This window comes from Bos grunniens, chromosome 21 (genome assembly GCF_055505025.1).
Source record: "Bos grunniens cultivar Pamir isolate PY7600 chromosome 21, Bosgru_T2T1.0, whole genome shotgun sequence".
Taxonomy (NCBI): domain Eukaryota; kingdom Metazoa; phylum Chordata; class Mammalia; order Artiodactyla; family Bovidae; genus Bos; species Bos grunniens.
This window is the reverse complement of record NC_141185.1, coordinates 3,924,513-3,937,444: the sequence shown is the minus strand read 5'-3', so window position 1 is coordinate 3,937,444 and position 12,932 is coordinate 3,924,513. Positions and strand designations below refer to the sequence as shown.

At 44.7% G+C, this 12,932-nt stretch overlaps 1 protein-coding gene across 26 annotated transcripts in view; it reads left to right on the top strand.

The window, feature by feature from the left end:
• The window catches only part of PPP2R5C (protein phosphatase 2 regulatory subunit B'gamma), a 140,430-nt gene that overhangs the window by 21,296 nt on the left and 106,202 nt on the right, over positions 1 to 12,932 (top strand). The window lies entirely within an intron of this gene.

The following is a 12,932-nucleotide window of genomic DNA, read 5'->3' as shown; positions in this document are numbered from 1 at the left end:
CATAAGGGTGGTGTCATCTGCATATCTGAGGTTATTGATATTTCTCCTGGCAATCTTGATTCCAGCTTGTGTTTCTTCCAGTCCAGCGTTTCTCATGATGTACTCTGCATAGAAGTTAAATAAGCAGGGTGATAATATACAGCCTTGACGTACTCGTTTTCCTATTTGGAACCAGTCTGTTGTTCCATGTCCAGTTCTAACTGTTGCTTCCTGACCTGAATACAGATTTCTCAAGAGGCAGGTCAAGTGGTCTGGTATTCCCATCTCTTTCAGAATTTTCCACAGTTTATTGTGATCCACACAGTCAAAGGCTTTGGCATAGTCAATAAAGCAGAAATGGATGTTTTTCTGGAACTCTCTTGCTTTTTCCATGATCCAGCGGATGTTGGCAATTTGATCTCTGGTTCCTCTGCCTTTTCTAAAACCAGCTTGAACATCAGGAAGTTCACGGTTCATGTATTGCTGAAGCCTGGCTTGGAGAATTTTGAGCATTACTTTACTAGCGTGTGAGATGAGTGCAATTGTGCGGTAGTTTGAGCATTCTTTGGCATTGCCTTTCTTTGGGATTGGGATTAAAACTGACCTTTTCCAGTCCTGTGGCCACTGCTGAGTTTTCCAAATTTGCTGGCATATTGAGTGTAGCACTTTCACAGCATCATCTTTCAGAATTTGAATTCTGGAATTCAACTGGAATTCCATCACCTCCACTAGCTTTGTTCGTAGTGATGCTTTCTAAGGCCCACTTAACTTCACATTCCAGGATGTCTGGCTCTAGATGAGTGATCACACCATTGTGATTATCTGGGTCATGAAGATCTTTTTTGTACAGTTCTTCTGTGTATTCTTGCCACCTTTTCTTAATATCTTCTGCTTCTGTTAGGTCCATATCATTTCTGTCCTTTGTCGAGCCCATCTTTGCGTGAAATGTCCCCTTGGTATCTCTAATTTTCTTGAAGAGATCTCTAGTCTTTCCCATTCTGTTGTTTTCCTCTATTTCTTTGCACTGATCGCTGAGGAAGGCTTGCTTATCTCTTGGTTTCCAGTAAATCACGTTGCCCCAGCGTGCTGCTGCCCCACGGTCCACATTTTGCATCGCTGTTTCCGTATCACCGTGGCTGGCGGGTCATGTCCGAGAGCCGCTGCTGGATTTTATCAGATGCCGTATGGTTTCCCTCCTTAAGATGTGACTTTAATAACTGCCGTGTTGATGAATACTGGGAGGAACCTCGGCGCCGTCGCAGTGTGGCTTCGCTGCGTGCTGTGTTGGATTTAGTTTTCGTTACTCTCTGCCTCCACGTTTACTGCGTGAAGCTGGGCGTGGTTTTCTTCCCTTTCTGTAAACTGCTGTACTGTATCAAATCTAAAGTGTCCGTCCTGGCACTTTGCGCTCTTTCCTGAATGCTGTCTAGAGAACTATACACCACTCTCTCACGCCCTCTCTCACAGAGGTTGTATGATAGCAGACATCAACTGTGGGAGAACAGATGCACCTCACCGTCCGTGGCTCAGGGTGAAAGGTTGCGGCGGAACTTGGCTGGGCCTAGTGCTTTGCTCAGGGATGAATCTGCAGATCCCCCCTTGTGAGGCCAGGTTAGGCCGGGTCACGTGTTAACTCACACACTGTGCTCTGTAATGAATCTCTTAATTTCTCCTACCTCTGAGGTGGTGCTGTCTCCTTATGAGTTCACTTATTTTTCTGATTATTTCCTTTTCAATATATGTCATTTCCACTTTTAATTATCCTCTTTTCTTTTTTTTTCCCTCAGTTATTATATACAGAGTTCACTTAACTTAAAACTATGTGCTCCTCTGAGTATAATTTTAGCTCTGACCATAGATTTTTCTTTCTTTTTTCTAAAATCATAGCCTTTTTAAAAGTTTTATTGAGGCATAACTTACATACTATAGAATTCACTAATTATAATTGGAAATGTGTATTATTGTAATTAACATGGAGAGTTGTGCAGTCATTACCACAATGTATTAATAGTTTTAGAATGTTTCCATCGCCCCTTATGCTCATTTGCCATCAGCCCGCACTCCTATCCCAGCTCCAGGCGGCCACTGATTTGCTTTCCGCCTCTTTGTTGGTCAGTCGCTAAGTCATGTCCGAGTCTTTGTGACCCCGTGGACTATATGGCATGCCAGTCCTCCCTGTCCTTCACTATGTCCCAGAATTTGCTCAAACTTGTGTCCATTGAGTCGGTGATGCCATCCATCCATCTCATCCTCGGTCATCCCCTTCTCATCCTGCCTTCAGTCTTCCCCAGCATCAGGGTCTTTTCCAGTGAGTCAGCTCTTCACATCAGGTGGCCAAAGTATTAGAGCTTTGGCATCAGTCCTTCCAGTGAATATTCAGGGTTGATTTCTTTTAGGATTGACTGGTTTGATCTCCTTGCTGTCCAAGGGATCTCTAAGAGTCTTCTGTAGCACCACACTCCGAAAGCATCAATTCTTCAGCGCTCAACTTTCTTTATGGTTCAACTCTCACATCCCTACGTGACTGCTGGAAAAACCATAACTTTGACTAAATGGACCTTAGTCAGCAAAGTGAGGACTGTTTTTTAATACACTGTCTAGGCTTGTGATAGCTTTTCTCCCAAGAAGGAAGCAAGCATCTTTTAATTTCATTGCTGCAGTCACCATCCACAGTGATTTGGGAACCCAAGAAAATAAAATATGCCACTGTTTCCACTTTTTCCTCATCTATTTGCCATGAAGTGATGGGACCAGATGCCATGATCTCAGTTTTTTGAATGCTGAGTTTTAAGCCAGCTTTTCGACTCTCTTCTCTTGCCCTCGTCAGGAGGCTCTTTACTTCCTCTTTGCTTCCTGCCGTTAGGGCAGCGTGCTGAGGTGCGTGTATGCACGCTGTCACTTCAGTCGTGTGTGACTCTTCCTGATCCCATGGGCTGTAGCCCGCCAGGCTCCTCTATCCGTGGGATTCTCCAGGCAGTGATACTGGAGTGGGTTGCCATGCTCTCCTCCAGGGGATCTTCCCCACCCAGGAGTGGAATCCAGTCTCTTACGTCTCCTGCACTGGCAACAGGTTCTTTACCACTCGTGCCACCTGGGAAGCCAGTTGCCTTGGTATCCTTATCAAAAACCAATTGACCATAAATGTAAAAATTCATTTCTGGACTCTCAATTTTATCATATCAATCTGTATGCCTACTTTACCGCAGGGCAACAGGATCTCATTGTAGGGGCTCACTGCCGCTTTCATTTTCATTTCTATCATGAGGCCAGGTGCCCTTACAAGTGTTTATTGGTCCTTTCCCATGGGACTGCCTGACATTTACTTAATGTCTTTGACGATTTCTTTATTCGGGATATGAACTCTCTGTTGGCTGTACACGTGTTATAAATACCTTGTTCCACTGTAGTTTGTCCTTCATTTTAGCCATTCTGGTGAGCTGGTTTCAAAGCCAGCTGATGACGAATGAAGGTAAGCATCTCTTTGTAGGTTTATCATCTGCTCAGATATATTCTTTTCTGAAGTGCAAGCTTAAGTCTCTGGGCCTTTCTTTCTCATTGGATTGTTAAGATATTTAAAAAAAAACACAGATTTGTTGGAGTTCAGGTGTAGGTCCTTGTAGATATGGGAACTGCACATTCTCTTCTACTCTGTATCTTGAGTTTTTACTCTCAAAGACATGAGCACTTTGACAGTGCGTTGGCCTGCTGAGTAAATCTTTGCTTTCCACCAAGTAATGAAGATGTTACCTTACGTTGTTTTTCCTAAAACTTTCTTTGCCCTTTCACCTTGAACCGTACAGTCCACGTCGAGTTTTGTGCCTGCTGTGAGATCACAGCTCCTTTTCCGTGTTTCTCTGTTTTCCCCTTTTTACTGTGCTCCCTGGCACAGTGCCTTTGTTGGAAAGGCCGCCCTTCCTTCACTCACTGTGGTGTTATCTTTTTGTGAATAAAGGACCATCGCTGTGCAGACCCCCTTCTGGGCCCTGTTTTGTTCCACGGGCTTGCCTGGGCTGTGTCTGGGAAGCGCTAATCCACCCTAGCAGGTCTTGGTATCGAGTAGTCTTCAGTCCCTCAGCTTTTTCTTCAGAATTGCCTTGGCTCTTTTCATTTCCGTACAAGTTTTAGAATCGGCCATTTGTCCAAGAAGTCCCTGCTTTGTTTCAGTGGGGGATGGTATTTCAAGACCGCGGTCTGAGTGCCAGGATTCTCTTTGCTATTGGAATGGTCAGTGTTTACAGGACTTTTCAGTGGACCGAACTAGAAAATAACGTGTTTTTTTTTTCAAGACATAGCACATCAGGACTTCCTGCTAATACTCTCCATTCAAGTTCAGGCATTTATTTAACTTCTGTCTTACACCTCCTTTTAGTCACATGGAGATTTCTGGTTCTCAGGGACATCAGAGATAATAAATAGAACTTAAATATCAGATAATTATTCATTTACTTCATCCCACATTGGGCTTCCCTGGTGGCTCAGCTGGTAAAGAATCCGCCTACAATGCAGGAGACCTGGGTTCGATCCCTGGGTTGGGAAGATCCCCTGTAGAAGGGAAAGGCTACCCACTCCAGTATTCTGGCCTGGAGAATTCCATGGACTTCATAGTCCATGGGGTCTCAGACACAACTGAGCGACTTTCTTTTTATCCCACATTATACAGAGTGTATTTTCAAACAAATAATACCAACATTGTGACCAGTACGATGACTGAAAGGTTAAAATTTGTGCATCTTTTCATTGCCCCCCTCCCCCCACCCTTTTTCTTAATAGCTTTACCCGTCTTCTTTGTCAGAGCTAGTCACTGGCCGTGACAACCTGTGCTGTCTCACCGCATCCCTGCTTGCACTAGTCCTCCGCGGGAGCGCGGCCGACGCTCACCGCCGTCTCTGCGCGGCTTCTCGGTACTTTGCTGTGCGGTGAGCGTCCTCTCTGGGCGCCTTCTGTCTCAGACCTCCGCAAGCGTCGGTAGAGCGTCCCTGGCTCACGTGTCCTCTTCATGTGTATGTCAAGGGTGTTCTCCATTTCCTTCTGCGATGAAGTACCGCTGTCCGACTCCGATGTCAGTTTGATTTTCTTTTCTCTTACAGGTTATTTGGTCTGTTTGCTTTGATGCCTGAACAGTTTTTTTTTCCCCTTTTCTTTAAAGTTCAGTGGTTTCAGAGTATATCATTCTGGGTTGACTTTCCCACATACGTGCTGTGTTCTTTCACAGGGATAACACCAAGTCTCTTTCTCTTGGATTATTATTATTTTGAGGATTTGTTCTGTCCCCTTGCTTTCATTTACTCCTCTGGAGACTCCTGTTGTACACATACTGAATCTTCTTTGCCTGTTTTTGGTATTTGTTGTCTCCCTCTGGGTTTTTATCATTTCTTTTTTATTTAATCGTTTTTTTCCCCCTCTTTTTTATGTGCTGTTACCTGTGAGGCATTTTATGTTGTGTTTATTTGCTCTCGTATTCTCTTCAGTGAATCTTCATTTCTGAAATGATTTTCTTCTTTTAATTCTTTACAGAGTTACTACCTACCTCTGAGCTTTCCTATTAATATTCATGTAGCCCTTTGACACAGTGTGTGATTCCTTTAGTGTCTTTTGTCTCATCTTGAAATGTTAGGCTGCAGTTCTTCACATCTTCGTGGGGTGTCTCCCTGTCTTGCTTTTACTGCTGCGTAGGTGTCGCTCAGTCCCCTTTCGCTTTTTCCTTATAAGAACTCCATGTGGGACTTGACTTTGATCCCACCGGTGCTTGTGTGAAAGTAAAGCGGAGCTGGGGCTCTGGAGCTTTAGCTCCAGTTATTTTTTTGTGAAATTTTCAAAAATATGGTGCCTGACCTCCTGAGTACCCTGGTTTGGTCTCTGCTGCTAATATCAGACCTGCGTTCTCCAGCTCCTCTCCTCTCTCCCTGCTGTCCTCTCTGGATCCTCTGCCCAGCAGTCGTCCCGAGTGTGACCTAGTTCTGGGAGGAAGCTACAGCTGCTGAATGTCGAGGGTTCCCAGGGCCCCTCCAGTCCCGGCTGTGGACTCCTTGCCCTCACCCGCTGTGGGGTGTACAGACCCCTTCTGCTTTCTGCTGTTCTCAAGGGGCGTCCACCCGGCTCTTTGGTTGTTTCGGAGTTCTTACCTGCGGAGAACACTCGTTGCTTCTCTCCGACATCTTCCCCACAGACACTGAGTGCACACTGGCCTGTGGCTGCTGGGGTCTAACCCATATGCTCACATGTCTTTGGGGGACACATTTTCACCTAATTTTTTGTCGATGTTGGCCATGGGCATTTGTTTTGCCATCTTAGTTGCACTGTATAATTTTGTGCAAGAATTTGGGGTGGTTAAAAAAACGACGCCACCCTTTTTTCATAATATCCAAAACTTGGAAGCAACCAAGATGTCCTTCAGTAGGTGAATGGATAAACAAACCATCCAGATAATGGCATGTCATTCAGCAGTACAAAGGAATGAGCTGCCAGGCCATGAAAAGTCATGCAGGAACCTTCAACGCATAGTACTGAGTGAAAAGAGCCAACCTGAAAAGGCTGCATTTCTGTATGGTTCTTACTATGCGACGTTCTGGAAAAGACAACACTAGGGAGACGGTGAAAAGACCAGGGGTTGGGAGAACAGGGGGATGAATAGACAGAGCACAGGAGGTTTTAGGCAGTGAACTACTCTGTATGTTTCCGTGTGGTGAACACATGGCTGTTTGTGTCTGTCAAAACCCACAGAATGTACAACACAAAATGAATCCTTACTATGGTCTTTCGTTAATAATGAGGCATCAGTGTTGGCTCTTCACTTGTAAGAAATACGTCACATTACTGCAAGGTGTCAGTAATAGAAGAAACTAGGGGAGGGGAGGGAGAGCTATGGGAACTCCGTACATTCAGTTTTTCTATAAACCTAATCCTTAAAGTTTGTTAATTTAAAAAACGGTTGCCAGAGGTGGGGTGTGGAGCCGTGGGCGAAATGGGTGAAGGAAGTCAAATGGTGCAAACTTCCAGTTAAAATAAAGAAGTCGTAGGGATGTAATATACAGCACAGTGACTACAGTTAATAATACTGTGATGACTATTTGAAAGTTGCTAAGAGACGAGATCTTCAAAGTTCCCATCATAAGAAGTAAAATATTCTTTAACTATGTCTGGTGAGGGATGTTAACTATTAACTAGACTTATTGTGGTGATCATTTTTCAGTAGATACTAATGCAAAGAGCCAACTCATTGGAAAAGATCCTGGTGCTGGGAAAGATTGAGGGCAGGAGGAGAAGAGGGTGGCAGAGGATGAGATGGTTGGATGGCATCACCAACTCAGTAGACATGAATTTGAGCAAACTCCAGGAGATAGTGAAGGACAAGGCAGCCTGGCGTGCTACAGTCCTTGGGGTTGCCAAGAGTTGGACATGACTTTGCAACTGAACAACTTGTTATACACCTGAAACTAATATAATATGTCAGTTATGCCTCAGAAGAGGTAGCTGCTACTGCCATCTCTGTGGACTTCTCCATCATTGGATGTCTGAATCCCAACCATTTTAAGTCCTCCGTAACATCATTACTGTTTTGTTCTGTTGATAACCGTTTAGATCTATGTACTTCATCTTTTTAGTCTTCATTCCTTTTTGTATCTCAGACTTTCCCTGTGAGGTCAAATTCTTGTCTGAATTCATCATTTAGGATTTTCTTTAATAAGGATCTGCTGGCAGCAAACACTTTATCACTGAGTATCTAACTGTGGATTGTTACGTTCCTTCAGTGCATTGAAGACAGCATTTCATTGCCTTTTCATTTCCATTAGCATTGAGAAGGCAATGGCACCCTACTCCAGTGTTCTTGCCTGGAGAATCCCAGGGACAGAGGAGCCTGGTAGGAGGCTGTCTGTGGGGTCGCACAGAGTCAGACACGACTGAAGTGACTTAGCAGCAGCAGCAGCATTGAGAAGCCAAATTCATTATTTTGGAAAGCATTGTGATTTCTGGCCACTTTTCTGATTTTGACCAAGACGTGGTTGGGTTTTTAAATTATTATTATTTATTTATTTTGACTATGCTGGGTCTTCGTTGCTGCATGGGCTTTTCTGTAGTTGCGGCGTGCGGGTTTCTCATTGAGGTGGCTTCTCTTGTTGCAGAGCACTGGCTCCAAAGCACCGGCTCAGTAGTTGTGGCACACAGGCTTTAGTCGCCCGTGGCATATAGACTCTACCCAGACCAGGGATCAAACGCATGTCCCCTGGCTGGCAGGCGGATTCTTATCCAGTATACCACCAACGAAGTCAGTTGGTGGTACAAAATTTTTTTTAAAAAATGATTTTTTTTCCAGTGATTCCACTACGAGGTCTCCAAGTATGGATTTCTTTTTTATCAGTCTTTTTTGCAATTCACTCTGAATCTTGGATTGTTATATTTCCTCAGTTGTATGGAAAGTTCCCGCACAACCAAGGAAATACACCATTGTTTCTTTGATTGTTAACTCTATATTAAGTTTCTCTCCCCATCCAGCTTCGGCTCTAATCAAATAGGTATTGGAAGCTTTCATTTACTATCTTTCTTTACTCCTCATCTGTATTTTTCAGCATTTTTGTGAAACGGTGCTATGTTCTTGATTGGAGTTTCATGTCACCCATGGTGAAGGACCAGTTTTCTTTTTAGTTTTCAACCCATCTCATACTTTCATAAAATATAGTGAAAATCAATGAAACATAAAACACAGTCACAGATTTTTAGATTTCAGGTATACTTTTTTTCATTTATGGAAGTTCTGTTTCTAATCCGCTGTGTGATTTTTTATAGTTGCCTATTCTTTTGCAGATGTCACGTCTTGTAGTCAGCCCAGCAGCTTTGTAGTCCGTGTCAGATAATACCAGTATCTGAAGTCCTTGTCACATGTTGCTCATGATGTCTTACTTCCTTATGTCCCTGATTACTCTTTAGTGTATGCTGGTCATTCTACTCAAACATTTGAAATAAACTAAAACCTAGGATGAAGCTATCTTCTCCAGCAGGGATTTGTCTTTGCTTCTGCAAGACCCCTGGGGTCACTACTAGTCTGGGAGTGCCATAAACCACAGCAAATTGTATGACTTGTTAGATTAGCCAAGGAGCTTGCCTTGTGAAATATCCCCTGATTCCCGGTAGCTGCTGAAAGTGGAAACCTTTTCTGGGACAGACTGTATCAAAAGTGATGCTGTGTAACTCCGGAGACAGCGTGCCTATTGGGCGAGGTGCGTGCTGTGTGTGATGAGAGGATGGGAGGCCTCATTCTGCCCCTGTGCCGTAGGAGGCGGTGACACGTCCGTCTCTCCAGTGCCCGGTGTTTGCCCGCAGTTCAGAAGTGCTCGTGACCGTCTGCAAGGCTCTCTTGGCCCCCTGCAGCATCTCTTCCCATCAACCGCGTGCCGGTGCTTTAAGCACCGCTTGATGATCCTTGTCCGAGTCAACAGTTTCACTGGAGATTTCAGCGTTTGATCTGGCATCCTTCTAAGAGCAGAGCCATTTCTTGCCAAAGGGGCCTATTTGGTTATCCTGACATGTAGCTCCTACTGGAAAGTGAGGAGAAGCTTAAATCTTTGCCTTTGAGTTACCAGTTTCCCTCAAATGGTGAAAACGAAAGGTCTTTTTGCTTTTTCTTTTGTGACTACCATTATGCGTTTCCTTGATATCAGTGTGTTTTACTCTACAAAAACCATATTCCTTCTTCTGTGCAGATGCATAGTTTTAAGCATTGTCTGATATTTGGGAGAGCTGCTGTGTATTTTTTGGCACGGTGTCATTTTTGTCTACTGGTTTCTGGCACAGTAAGATGTCCCTCCTCCCCCCAGACTTGGAATTAGCCATTTTTCAAAGAGCCATGATTCCTTTCAGTGGGGAATAATATTAGAGACCAAAATCAGGGCACTAGGGACTTCTCACTGCTACTGGCCTGCTGTTGCTTTTAGGTATGTTCGATGGAGGGAGCCAGAATATGGACATATATTCTAGAATATATATGTGTATATTTTAGCTGTGCTTTTATAACATTATGATGTTTTCACGTGTTTCTTGAATTTTCATAGTTGTATCTTTATCTTACACTGAAAATCTTGATTTCTGATATCATTCTATTGCTGTATCATACTAAAATTACTCACAACAATAATGATTTTATTACAAACAATAGGAACTTTGAATTGGTTCATTTCATTGCAAAAAAAAAAAAAAAAGCTGCTGATTTATTTGCTGTGATTCCATTAAATTTAAAAAATGTCTAGAGAGGATTGGCATCTTGAGGATGTTTGAATCCCCTCATCTAAGAGTGTAGTGTCTTTCTGTTTAAGACCACTTTCATTTCCTTTAGGGGTGTTTTTAAGTTTCCCTCATGTAGGGTTTTGCACGTTTCTTAGTGTGTGCCCAAATATTCTATTGCCGTTGCTATTGTAAATTGGGGTCTCCTTTTCCGTTGTCTTCTAAGTAGCTGTAAATGGTTTATGTGGAGGTTGGTGACTTCTGTGCTTCGCTTTCACATCCTGCTTCCTTACTGAATTGTCTTATTGTTGGCAGTAGTTTTGCAGCTGATTCTTTTAATGTCCTAGCTATTCATTAGAGCTGCATGTAAAGGTAATCCCACCTCTTTGTTTCTAGTTCTTATACCTCTAGTGTCTTTTTCCTGAGATGACTAAAAAGTCCAGTAAGATGTTAATATGTGGTGGTGTGAGCAAGCGTATTTGTCTTGTTCCTGACTTTAATGGAAATAGAAAGTGAAAAGTGAAAATGAAGTTGCTCAGTCGTGTCTAACTCTTTGTGACCCCATGGACTATAGCCTACAGACTCCTCTGTCCATGGGATTTTCCAGGCAAGAATACCGGATGTGTTGCCATTTCCTTCTCCAGGAGATCTTCCCGACCCAGGGGTTGAACCCGGGTCTCCCGCATTGTAGGCAGACGCTTTACCATCTGAGCCTCAAGAAGCATTTATTAATTATACTGTTTATATTCCCCTGGTTTTCAGCTGTTGTAAACTGTGCTTTAATGTAAATCTTTTGTCGTTCACACCTTTGAACCTCTCCTTAAGCTGGAATCAAAGAAGGGAGGTACTGATCAAAGGCCACGCGTTTTCAAGAACCCTGTACAGATACCGTCCAAGAGGCGGCCCCGTGAACTCTCCCGCCAGAGTACAGGAGGTGCCTGTCCCACCTCACCTTAGTGGAAAATGGTATTTCCTATCTTTGTTTTTTTTTTTTAACAATGAGGCTGAATGTAGCCTTGTTCATTCAAATGTAGTCTTGCTCATTCAAAGATTTCTCTGAATTAGCCCTTTCTTTTAATATTTTTGGTCTGGAAGGTAGAAGTGTAACGTGAAGAGAGCGAATTTTTTAGGTGGCTCATAAATCATGGACTTTGTTTCCTGAAGCCATTCTCCTTGCTTTAGAAAAGACAGACCTCTGGAGAAGTCAAAGATGTAATGAAACAACCAGGGCTTAATAACAATTCATTGGAGACCATGGGACAGAAATTTAGAACTGCTAATAAGTGTTAGGCCTTTGCGGAAAGAAGTTGTCCCATTGTTGGGAGAACTTATCTGAGTTTTTAGAAATTGACTTTGGAATAGCAGTTAAAAATGTGTGTCTTGCCCCCGTTTTGTGAAAATGCAGTACTGCAGCCTAAATTCAAAGCAGTTTATTTTCCGATACAGTTGAGCATCTTGCCATACGAGCGATCATTTTTTACTGCTTGAAAATGAACTAGCATCTATTTAGAGGAGCTTCATGCTTCCCAGGTGGCACTGTTGGTAAAGAATCCACCTGCCAGTGCAGGGGATGTGAGATGTGAGTTTGATCCCTGGGTCGGGAAGACCCCCTGGTGAAGGAAATGGCAACCCACTCCAGTATTCTTGCCTGGAAATTTACATGGTCAGAGGAGCCTGGTGGGCTGCAGTTCTTGGGGTCACAGAGAGAGAGAGTTGGACACAACCAGGAACGCATACCCCTCTTGCCCGTTTGTTGAAGGATAAAAGTGCAGCAAGAAGGTACCAGAGTTCTTTCTCTTAGTCTCTGAATTCTCCTGGTTCAGAAACTCAGCTTTCATCCGTCTTGTTTCTGCCACGTGTTTGGTGCTGTATCTTCTCCTGATGCCCACAATAAGGGGAGGAAACAGCTCGGCGAGCCAGGCGCCAGTTCACAGCAAATGTTTGCTGACCACCAGGGTTGTCGGAGCACGGGGAGGCGGCCAGGACAGTGACGAGGAGCAGAGGTGGCCCCGGCTCTCAGGGAGGCTACAGACCAGACCCTCGGCGTCTGCGGCCCCGTCCCGCTCGGGCCCCGCCCCTGTCTGTCACAGAGGCGCCCCGGGCCGTCTCCCGTCAGCCTGAGCCCAGCCCTGAGCACGGCCTGGCTGCTGGGGCGCCCTCCTGCCCACTCTCCTCCGGCCACAGGTGTGGCTCTCACCCCAGGGTCAGTTTCAGCCTCTGCCTGTCATCCCCGGTGAGCCCCTTCTCGGCAGAACTCAGGGAATCGGTGACAACTGGCAGCTGTAATCCCGCATTTAATGTTTAGCTCAGGCCTTCTGTAGACCTCACCTGGGTTTCTCCCAGCATCTTAGGCATGCATGCGCGCGCGTGCGAGCGCACACGCACACACACGCAACACACACACACTCCTTGCGTGTTCTCACCCTCTGCCCGGACCCTCCAGGCCTGGGTTTCCCCTGTGCTCTGCCTTCTCCAGGGGCAGCCCCGTGCCCTACGGGCTCTGTCTCCCACTGTTTCCTGAGCCACCCTAGCTGAGTCCTGCCTTATCTTTTCTCTTAAATTGTGGTAAAACATACACAGCATAACATTTACCGTTTAACCATCTGTAAGTGTCCAGTTCAGTGGCATCCGTACAGTGTGCCCATTGCCACTGTCTCTTCTTCCTCCCGCAATGACTCTGGGCCTGTTACTACCTCCCTCTACCCACTCCAGTGTCCTGGCCTGGAGAATTCCACAGACTT